Source organism: Hemicordylus capensis, chromosome 1, assembly GCF_027244095.1.
Source record: "Hemicordylus capensis ecotype Gifberg chromosome 1, rHemCap1.1.pri, whole genome shotgun sequence".
Classification (NCBI taxonomy): Eukaryota; Metazoa; Chordata; class Lepidosauria; order Squamata; family Cordylidae; genus Hemicordylus; species Hemicordylus capensis.
Window position 1 is genome coordinate 203,173,035 of NC_069657.1, and position 10,599 is coordinate 203,183,633.

General features: G+C 45.9%; 1 protein-coding gene across 1 annotated transcript in view; it reads right to left on the minus strand.

Moving 5' to 3' along the window:
* Nucleotides 1–1,405, minus strand: part of ZNF385B (zinc finger protein 385B) — a 298,102-nt gene extending 296,697 nt beyond the window's left edge. Inside the window, exon 1 of the mRNA XM_053269237.1 lies at nucleotides 1,279–1,405. The gene's annotated coding sequence lies outside the window, so the exon portion shown is untranslated. The remainder of the gene's footprint in view (nucleotides 1–1,278) is intronic.
* Nucleotides 1,406–10,599: the final 9,194 nt, after the last annotated feature.

Below are 10,599 nucleotides of genomic sequence, written 5' to 3' on the forward strand. Positions count from 1 at the left end.
AAAGCGCCATGGTGGCACAATTATTACACCCTCCTGTCACCACAGAAAGTGCAGCAATCAGTAAAAAGATTCACGTTCTTATTTATCATTATGCTTCCTCAATGTGAAGCTAAAAACATCCTAGTTCCCTACTCTAAGGTTCAGCAATGAACACCAACGCCTGTGCATGCCCTATTGTAATATTCAAGATTTTGCCCTCTGTTAAAGCTTCAAACCTTGAACACACACCCTCTGTAATTAGATCATCAAGGATGATTACTTAAAGTAGGCTAATTCCTCATTTGCCAAGGAAATTCCCCCTTCCATGAACTACTGAAGCCTTTCTTTTAATCCAAGCAAGCCAAGTGAGGCTGTAAAAGAATCGTTCTCGCTCAACATAAAAACTAAAGTCGACAACACGCCTCCGAGCAAAGATGTTTCACCCCTTGCTTTTTAAGTTCTCATACCTTTCAGAGACACAACATGGTTATGCAAACCTTATGCGTTTCTAAAAGACGCTGACCTATTTAGAGACACAGAGAGAGAGAGAGAGTCAATGTGCTCTATGAATTCTGTCGGTAACATCAAATGCTATCAAGTCTAAAGGAAATACTGGAAAGTGCCACATTGAAGGCACGTGGGAATTTAGCTTTAAACCATTCACATGGTGGGGGTGGAGGAGAACAGTGCCCGAGTCTATTCCAAGCAACCAGAGGAGCCGCTCCTGCACGAAAAGGAGAGAGAAGCGAGTGGCTCCTGCCTACTTTCCCCGTTTGCTTCAGCAAAACTTTGTGAGGAGCGGCGTCCTCTGCGGCTGAAAGGGTAAACAACGAGTTCAGCGTCTCACAAATGCACGGCCAGCCTTCAAAGCGTCTTCCTGCCTAGGAAAACCTGCTGCTTAGTCCCTCTCCCTTCCGCGATGCTGCTCGCTCGCTGCCTGCCTTAACCAGCAGACAGAGCGCCCTTCTCCCCTCCGCAAGGCGCCCTTCGGGCGGTACAAATCAGCGCTCCGACTGACGAGCGGCTTTTTTCTGTAGAGAGCCTCCTTCTCTTTTGCGCCCTGCCTGTCATTATGCCTCCTCCAACCTCACGACAAGCAAAGCACGGCGCAGCTCCCAACCCTACTTCTCGTCCCTCAGCAACTCAAGAAACGCTCAAACTTCAGACCCCCCGCAATGTACTGGTCTCGGGAGGAGACCAAGGCTCAGCCTCTCCTCAGCAGGGAAAGACCGACGAACTGTGGCTGGCCAAGGGCTCGAGCTTCTCCCACCGGCGCCCACCCAGCAACAGCCCCCTTACCTCAGCCAGGCGCGAGCTCCTTCACTTTGCTCCTGTGCTCGGGGAGGGGCCGGGAGGTACGCGGGGGCCGGGTGCTTGCAACCCATCCGCGCGCACGCTCTCGCACAGCGACTGACAAGCGGCTCTGGTGGCAGCGATCAGCCTGCCAGTCCCAACAGCAAACCAACCAGCCCAGTTTTGGACCAGAGCCGCGCGCCGGCTACATCCCGCCGAGCGCATGCGCCCAGCCTAGCCCTGAACGACCCTCGCCAGCCAGGTGAGGGGAGAGTGAGCTTGCTTGCGTGGTGCGCGCCTCTCTCTCAGAAGGTACACGGCCGCGCGCGCAAAAGGGAGAGGGGGCGGCCCCCTTTCCCCACGGTTATCAGCATCTTGTTCGCGATGACCTAGAAGCATTGTGCAGTGAGACTGTTTATCCCCACAACTTTTCGTCAAGGCAGTTTCTTGGAGCTATTGATATCATTATAACGGAAAGGAAAAGGGGCGGGGAAGGACCCACTTGCGAAGCATTGCCCCGTACACTTGTTTTAACTTCAGAGACTAAGGCTGGACTCCGTGATAACAACTCAGGGAAAACGGGTCCGGTCCGACAGACATCTCCTAAACCCACTTGAGACGGATTGCTGCAGCCCTTCCATTAGGCCCGCCCGCTAGGTTCTAGTCCCACAATCTGGGCACTATTAGAGGAAAGCAACTTGTCAGTTATTTAGATGAACATGATAGTTGCAATCCAGCCACAGTTAAAGCCATACAGGTGCCTCTCTCTGATTTCAACTGGCTCTGATTTTATTCTCTTCCCTTGAGGACACATTCATGTAAAGAATGTCATATGTGGTCCACCAAGAAGAAGCTTTTGAGCAGTGATTTGTGCTCTCCCTGACAGAACAACACACTTTTCAGTTACAAGATCATCCAAGATCTTCCAAGATGCTGCAGTTCAATCCAAGGATGTTTTCTGATATATGTGTTATTGTTCTCTGCGTGAATCTGTTTCCAGTAGGAACTGGATCACATGGAAGATATTTTTCTTTACTGTCTGAATCAGCACATCAATCAGTGTCATACAACTTCTCATTCATGGTGTAGAAATTAAATTTCTCCTTGTAGAAGCTGAACTCAGACAGAGTGATCTCATTGCCCAGTTGCGGGTGGTGGTCAACCACTAATGTCAACATAACAGTGTTGCAATCTTACACCCACCCAAGCAGCAGCAAAGTCAAGTGGACAACAATAACTACAGATACAAAAACACATGGTGTTTTTGCAGTGTCCCTGCACTAATAGCAACACAGTTCCACGGTGTCCCGGGCAATTCCACTGCCAAACACCAATCACAACTGTGCACTGACAGTGTCTCCACATTACCTGTGCTTGGAAAGCACCCATCAATGAACACCAGTGGCAAAACCATCCCATGAGAGTACCCAATCCAGTGCACACACTCCTCCACTTTCAATGCATGAAGAGAGAGACCATTGTGCTTCTGCTGGTACCGCCACAGGTAGGAGCCTGAGGTGTCTGAGTAGAAGTGTTCAAGACCAACTGTGGAAACAATTCTTTCATGCAGACAAAATTTATAAGACTTCACACAGCATGATGCTGTTGCTGACTGCATGAGGGGAACTAGCATTTTGCAGGGATAGGGAAGCTACAACAGCAGTCCCATAGCAGGCTATATAAGTAAGTGGAAAAACAGGAAATGAAGGGGGATTTGTACACCCTACAGAGAGATGAATGGGTGCCTCCCCAAGGCACCAACAGGCCTACCATTTGGGGACTCTGCTGGAAACAAAACCTGAGAGTCAGCAACCCAGAACTTGTATTCCATAGAGCAATACTCTACCAACCCAGTCACAAGAGAAGGCAGAATAATGCCTTTGTAATTTCCACACAGCCATGCCCTTGACATGCCCCATCACCACTGGATTGCTCCTAGTCCCCTAGATGTGGGATTAGAGTAGTGCAGTCACATATCTTCATATAGGAAGTGTTTTCCTTGGTTGGGGCTATATACCCCTGCCGATATGCAATTATTGTCTGCAAAGTTAGTCATAATTCTTCACTGTGGGAGTGGGAGAGGTGGACATTTGTCTGGGGCTCTTCATTGAGCCCAGAAACAATGTTTCAACTTGCCCAGCTCCTCTACAGGAATAATAGTACATCATGGGCAGAACTGACCCCTAAACAAGCTAGGATTCTATCCTGTGCTCCTCCCTGCCACGCCCCAAAATGAACTGGGTTCCCCTTTGGGTTGTTTGGCTTACACAGCAATAAGCTCTCATTGCCACCAGGATGTCACTATTACAGTGTAATTTTTTTCTGCTGGTGTATTGTGATTTTCTGGAGTACAGTGGTTTAGGAGTGCTCCTGTCTTATCCAACACATGTACAGTCACTCAGGACTGGGATCATGGCAAAGGGGAAAGTTTAAAGCCCTCCCTCTACCCTTTTTATGTTCCCAGTCTGGATCAGAGTTCCCACAGCAACAAAACAGCAACACATAGGGGACCAATGATGTGCTTATCGTAATGTGGTGTTTGCCAAGCACTTTAAAGTCCTCATAATTTCAGTCAGAGATTTAAGAACCTGCTGCTTCTCTCTCTCTCTCTCTCTCTCTCTCTCTCTGATCTTAATGGGACTTCAGTATACAGGGATGACCTTCCATGAGGTGAAGTGGGGTGGTCACCTCAGGCAGCAGAGTGCTGGGGTACACATCCTTACAAGGTAGCAAGATGCCCTGCCACCCCTCACTTTTAAAAAATTGAAAAGGGGAAAGGTGTGTGAATGGGGGGGACGACATTCTGTGCCCTCCCTCAGTCACGTGGGAGACCTTGAGCCATCACTGTCTGTGGTGAATAAGGCATTAAATCAGACTGGGCCTGGTTGCTAGGTGAAACAGTAGCATGGTCAGGCCACTCAACAGCCCCTGCAATTGGCTGCAGGCTCCCCAGAGGAGCCAATTCTAGCTGCAGCTGGGTTTTCTCTCTCTTTTGGGGAGGAGGAGCGTTATCCCTTTGTGAAGGTTAAGAGTTTTAGTTTGTTGCTAGAGAAAGGAAAGGAGAGAAGGTGAGTGTCCCTCTCTTCTCGGAGGCCTTGCTCAGCTTGTGCTGAGGTCATTTGGAGGCCTATGGAGTGCAGTAGCCCCAAGGAAACAACCCTATAGGTATGGCTGGGAAAGTATATGTAATTGATTAATGCTAGTTCATTCTTTTTATTTGCTCTGTTGCCTGAGTGTGTCAGTAAGACTGTGGTCTTCTCTTCTGTTTTCCATTTTATTTCCCAATTCATACGCCATTAACATAATATAGTTTTGAAGTGTTCACCCAGCATTTCATGAATGTGGGTGGGGGCTAGCTAGTCACATACTTTCCAGGTTCTAGGCCAAAAGAGCCCCAATTTTCTTAGTATTGTTTCCCAAGGGACCACTATATAGTTTCAGGCATCTGGAGAAACTGAGAGGGAGACTGGGGGTGTCCTGCTCTATCCGGTTAGTTAAACCCTAGGGGCAAAAGGTCAGAAATAAACCTTTTCCAATTTGTGAGCAGGTGGTGGTGGCAGCAAACCAGTCAGGGCTCACTCAGATGGTTCCGAGCAGGGGGCGGGGGTCTAAATGAACCACACCCCAACCACAGACTGTTACACTGTCAATATATACTTCCTTTCAGTTGGATCAGGCGGTATGTTTTCAGCACTTCAAGCCACTCTTACATTTCCTTAAACAAATCCAAAATAAGTGAGTGAACAAGCCTGCTACACTGTTTCAAAACATTTAGTGGTAGTGGAAGAGAATATTAAAATGGTTTTACAGTAATGTGGCCCAGATCCAAGGCAAATGATAGAGCAGATGCTTCAAAGATTACTCAGAAATTAGAGAGAGAAAATATGCTGTTTTGATCAATACTTTTTTTTCCTTGGCAAACTAGAGGCCATAGATCACAACTACTACTATCAACATTTTCTGATGCTTCTAAGCATTCCTTCGCCAAAAAGCTCCCAGACTAGTGCTTCAAAATAGTGTTGGTCTCTCTTTAAGGAGGCATACAAAAATGCTTTACAACTTATCTATGCTGATGGAAGCCTCACATCCTTGAGAAATAACTGGCTCGAGGCAATATTATTTCATCATAAAACCCTAAACTTTGCACTGATGTCCATGTCAGGATAATTCTTTAAAGCATAGATGCAGTGCTGCTAAGAAACTGCTAGCTATATTTATTTTACAATAAAAGGGAGTATCATACTGTTACATGAACAAAGTCACTTGATTTTGCTTTAGATTTTTTTACTAATGGTAATTAAAATCAGCATAACAGTAGGCGTAGAAATATATGTGATAAAATCAAGTGTAATACACCAAACTGCAAACATCTCGTCAAAGTACAATAAAACAGCGTGACTAACAAGCTGTTTAACTTGTTGTTCCTACACTGAAGCAGTTGTGCTGCATTGACTTCAGCAGAACTATGCAGCTTTAAGTACTTCCCTCTAGTTCTCCCCCTCCTTCCCCCCCTTGGTTTCCCCTCTGTTCTCTGCCCCTCCCCCGCCATTTTCATTGCCCAGCTGTCCGCCACCGCTTTCTTTCCTCACCTGCCTGGTGCCGGTGTTTTCTTTCCACCTGGCTACCACTGTCGCTTTCTCCCTCACCCAGCCTGCCCACCTGCCACTACCATTACCCCCTGTCCACCGCCGCCGTTTTCTCCCCCCGCCATTTCCCCCCCCCCGCCCGCAAGCCTGTCTGCCGGGAGTGCCGCTTTCCTCTCCCCCTGCCGGCAGCTTCCTTGCGAACTCTCTAGAGAGCTGCCACACATGGGATTAGCGACAGGTATGCCTTAGAGAAAGATAGATAGATACTCTAGATGAAGTAACTTGTATGTTGCAGACCTATGGTCTGATCCTAAAACGTTGCTGCACTAGCAACTTCTTACATTGTGATTTATCAGCTGCTACACCAGTAGTGTGTTATAAATACACAACTTTTAAAAAGTCTTTAAAGACGCATCTGTTTACCCAGGCTTTTAATTAAATATTGTTTTAATAGTTTTAACATTCAGGGGCAGAGCTACTATTGGGCAAACGGGTTCCAAGAACTTGGGCCGCACCCAATCAGGGGCTGTGCCTCGTGGCCCTGACACACACACCCCGCGTCTGATGTCAGATGTGTGGGTCCTGGTTTAGCTCCCGAGTGGGGGCCGCACGGCCCCTGTTCGAGAGTTAAATGGCCGCTGCATTCACGGCGCGGCCAGAAGCGGCCGTTCCCTACCTTTAAGGGCTGGCCCCTTCAGGAGCTACCTAGGCTGGCACTGCGTTCGCAGTGCAGCCAAGAGCGGCTCTTCCCTTTAAGGCAAGGAAGAGCCGCTCCTGGCTGGACCACGAATGCAGCGCCAGCCTAAGTAGCTCCTGAAGGCCCCGTGTGGCCCTTTCAGGAGTTAAATGGGCGGTGCTGCATTTGCAGCATGGCCAGGAGTGGAGCCGCTCCTGGCTGTGCTGCAAACGCAGCACCAGCCTTCATTTAGCTCCCGAAGGGGCCGTGCGGCCCCTTTGGGAGTTGGGCTCCATCTCCCGAATGGAGCCTTGTGGAGCCTCCGTTCAGGAGCCAGACCATGCCCCCCACGTCTCACGTCAGATCCGGGGGCGTGTCTAGCCCTGCATCTGACATCAGATGAGGGGTGAGTAGGGCCTTGGCTGCCAGCAGTCAGGCTCCGCGCCAGTTAACATTGTTTTAAAAATATTTTAAATTGTTGTAATGTGTCAATCTTTTCTGTTATTTATTTTGTTTTAATTAATGTTTTAACCTTTCTCTTGTAAACCACCCAGAGACGTGAGTTTGGGCGGTATACAACTATGTTAAATAAATAAATATAGATAGATATAAAACACAACATTATTACAGGCCTATGTCATTTCGATTTACTTACACAAATGCTCAGTAAAAGGGTGCAATCACCCAACACTGCTCATGCTATTCATATTCAGTGAGACTAATCAGGGACTAAATCACATTACTTGGGACTCAGTCACTCAGTCAGCGTACATAAGATTGCAGCTTTAAAGTTACTTCATTATAATGCCATTTGCTACACTGTCATACCTTTATGTTGGCACAAGGAGCTTAGCTGAAATCCTGCCCCCATCCAACTGGCATAACTAGAGAATAGGATTGCACCTAATAGTAGTTTTTTCTTCTACATTTAGCATTTTAATTGATTATTCAGGTACTGCAAGTCAGGTGACTTTGGAATCTACCTGTTTACTGTGTCAAATATCCAGATTTCATTCCAACTCTGAAGCAACGGAGAAGTTTTCACCAAAACAAAAGTAAAAGAAAAGAAAAATGATGGATTTCAGAAACTATCACAAAAATGCTCTTTGAAACAAGGCCAGGGGACTGTGCTAGGCAAGGCACAGAGCAGAACACAATTAGAGTCCAAACTGGAATTAAACTAGTCAGACAAATATCTAGTTTTTTCTTTTTCTAGAGGATGTGATTCTAAATGGCGGGGGGGGGGAGTACCATGCTTAATCCATTTTTGTTGCTGCTAAGCAGCAGAAAAGAAAAACACTTCAGCGCTGATTGAACTACAATGGAAGTGTTATCCAATCAGTGCTCTTGGAAAACCGTAATTCTACTTAATAGCATGAAAAATTACATCACGTGCTGTTTACAGTTCCATTTATAACATGACATAAAAATAATCCTTCTCGCTTAAAGTTTATGATAAAATATTTTGCATCTTTGGCCTTGTTTCTGTTCTAAAATAAGATACTGCTTTCAGGGGCGGATTAACATAGTAGCAAATGTAGCATTTGCTACGGGCCCCGCATTTTCTCAGGCCCCGCATGCCTGGCTTGAACGTCTGCCCCTTCTTTTGATCTCTAATTGGTGCTCTCTGACTCTCCTCATTGCATGCTGCTGCCCATTCTCTTGCCTTGCTTGAGGGCATTTAAGCAAGGTCTTCCTGGCACCATGGTGTTGATTGGGTTATCTATTATGTTAAGTGGAGGGAGCAGTAAGAACAACAATAGGAACAGATAGCTTGCAAAGGGGTCTCAAAGATAATTTAATTGCCAGGGAGTTGGTCTTTATTTGTTTAAACTGTAAAAGTTTTTAAAAACATACACACAGAGAGAGTAAAAGAAATAAAAGCAGTTTAGATTAAAAAACAACTAACTTATGCCGGGCGGAAGAAAGGAAGCTAAAGATAATGCTAGTTGAATGTTGCCAGCGTTTTCCAACTGAGTGGGAGAGGGTAAAGATAAACAATGAGAATGTGTACCTTTAAGAGGAAAAAGAAAGCCGGAAGTAACTCAGATGCGCGGCAAGAGGAGTCTCAAAGTTTAGTGGATCAGTTGAGGGGAGCTTATATCACGGTCTTGTTGGGTAGGGTCACTTATATCCTCCTTTAGTATCTAGTGCTGTTGGGAGGGAATTTGTGATCATTGCTTCTCAAGGAACTGGCTGCCAAATTTAAGGTGAGCTACTTTCCTCTCCTCTAGAACTGAAATAACTACTGCTGCGTTGCCAACTTCATTAGCCTTACATTGGGATGCCCGTTGAAATTGTCCAAAGATAAACGGAGGCTGCAAACCCAAGCGCACTTACTAGAGAGTAAGGCTCATTGAGTTCAGTGGGACTTACTTCTGAGTAAACATGCTTAGGGTTGCACTGAATGATTTGTGCATTTCCTCATTTTAATATTAAGCATGTTAGTGTAATTTAGATTGAAAGAGGCTGTGCCTCCTGCCAAAAGATTGTCTTTTGGATACTTCTGTTTTCATGGAAGTTGCTAATGCACCTCATCATAATCACATTCATTTGCAATGCATCAACTATTTTAAATATACATCTGCTTTCCTGTCAGGCTTGCACAAGAGGTTAAACATATATTCTTAATATTGTCAAATGGCCCTTTTAATGTGATGGCTGCTGGGATCCAATATGTTTTGCACACATTGGAATCAAACATCCACTGTTGTGTGCCAAAATTGCTAATAGGTTCAGATTTCTCAAAGTACAGAATTCCTGAGAACCTTTTAATTTAAACATTCAGAGTTTTGTTCCCCACCCCCTTTCTCTTTGTGAAAATAACTCCAAAGGAGAACCCATGGTCAGGAGTCACAAAAGTAAGTGTGTGTGTGTTTTGCAAAGTTTGTTGACTGGCTGGCTCAGCTGAGTGGAGGCATGGGGCGGTTGGTGGAGGCATGGGACGGTTGGGCGCACTAGGCAAATGAAATGATTGAATTACTTTACTATGCAAGTAAATAATTTATGTTTCAATATTTATGTGCATTTTTTTTAATTTGGGGCCCCTTCATAACATATGCTACAGGCCCCACACTAGCTTAATCCGGCCCTGACTGCTTTCCCATCCCGCTCTCTCCCCTTAGCTGAAATAACTGGTGTGGAAGATAGGGTATTGGTTTGAATACAGGAGACACAGATTCAGATCTCCATTATAGTCATGAAGCTCATTGGTGGTCTTGCCCAAATAACTCTTTCTTAGTCTAATTCACTTCTTAGGATGGTTGTGAAAACAACTGAGATAAGAGTATAGAATAGTAGGGGTGTGCGAACAGGTTCGGAACGTCAATGTTGAAACTGTTCGGTTTGATGGTCCGATATCAAACCAACACCAACACCCTCATTTGGTATTGGACCCCCCCCAGCTGTTTGTGGGGGTGTTCATGAGTTTACTTTATTTTATTTTATTTTATTTTTTTAACTCACTCACTGCCACCCAGAGCTTAGATTTGGCTATGGTGGGGAGGGGTCCCAGATGTTTCCCCTTCCCCCACCAGCCTCCATTATGTGCCAACTCACACAGTTCGGGTGGTCTTTGGCCCATTCTGGGCCTCACTCCATGGTGGTGGCCATTTTGGAGGCCACTGAGCATGCCCAATGGGCCTTTGCAGAAACCTCTTAAACTTTAAAAAAAATATTTAAAACTAAAAAAGTTTATTTTTATTATTTTTAAAAAATAATCTCATTTTTTAAAACTAAATAAGAAAAAACCCTAGAGCTTGTGAAACACCTCCCTCCAGCTGGGGGTGGGTGGGTGTTTCGGGGGGTTGCAAAATCAAACATGTCCAGTCTGGTTCAACTCCAGTTCAGATTCAAACCAAACTGAGCTACTCAGTTTTGTGTACACCCCTATAGAATATACTATAGAGTGTGGGGGGGGGGGCGTGGGGGGGCGGGTTTCAGACAATTTAATTAAGGTTGCTGCCCCCAACCTGTGAATTACACCATTCAGGGTTCTGTGGTCACCAGGAGTCGACACCGACTCAACGGCACACTTTACCTTCATGGTTGGTGAGCAGTGAATGG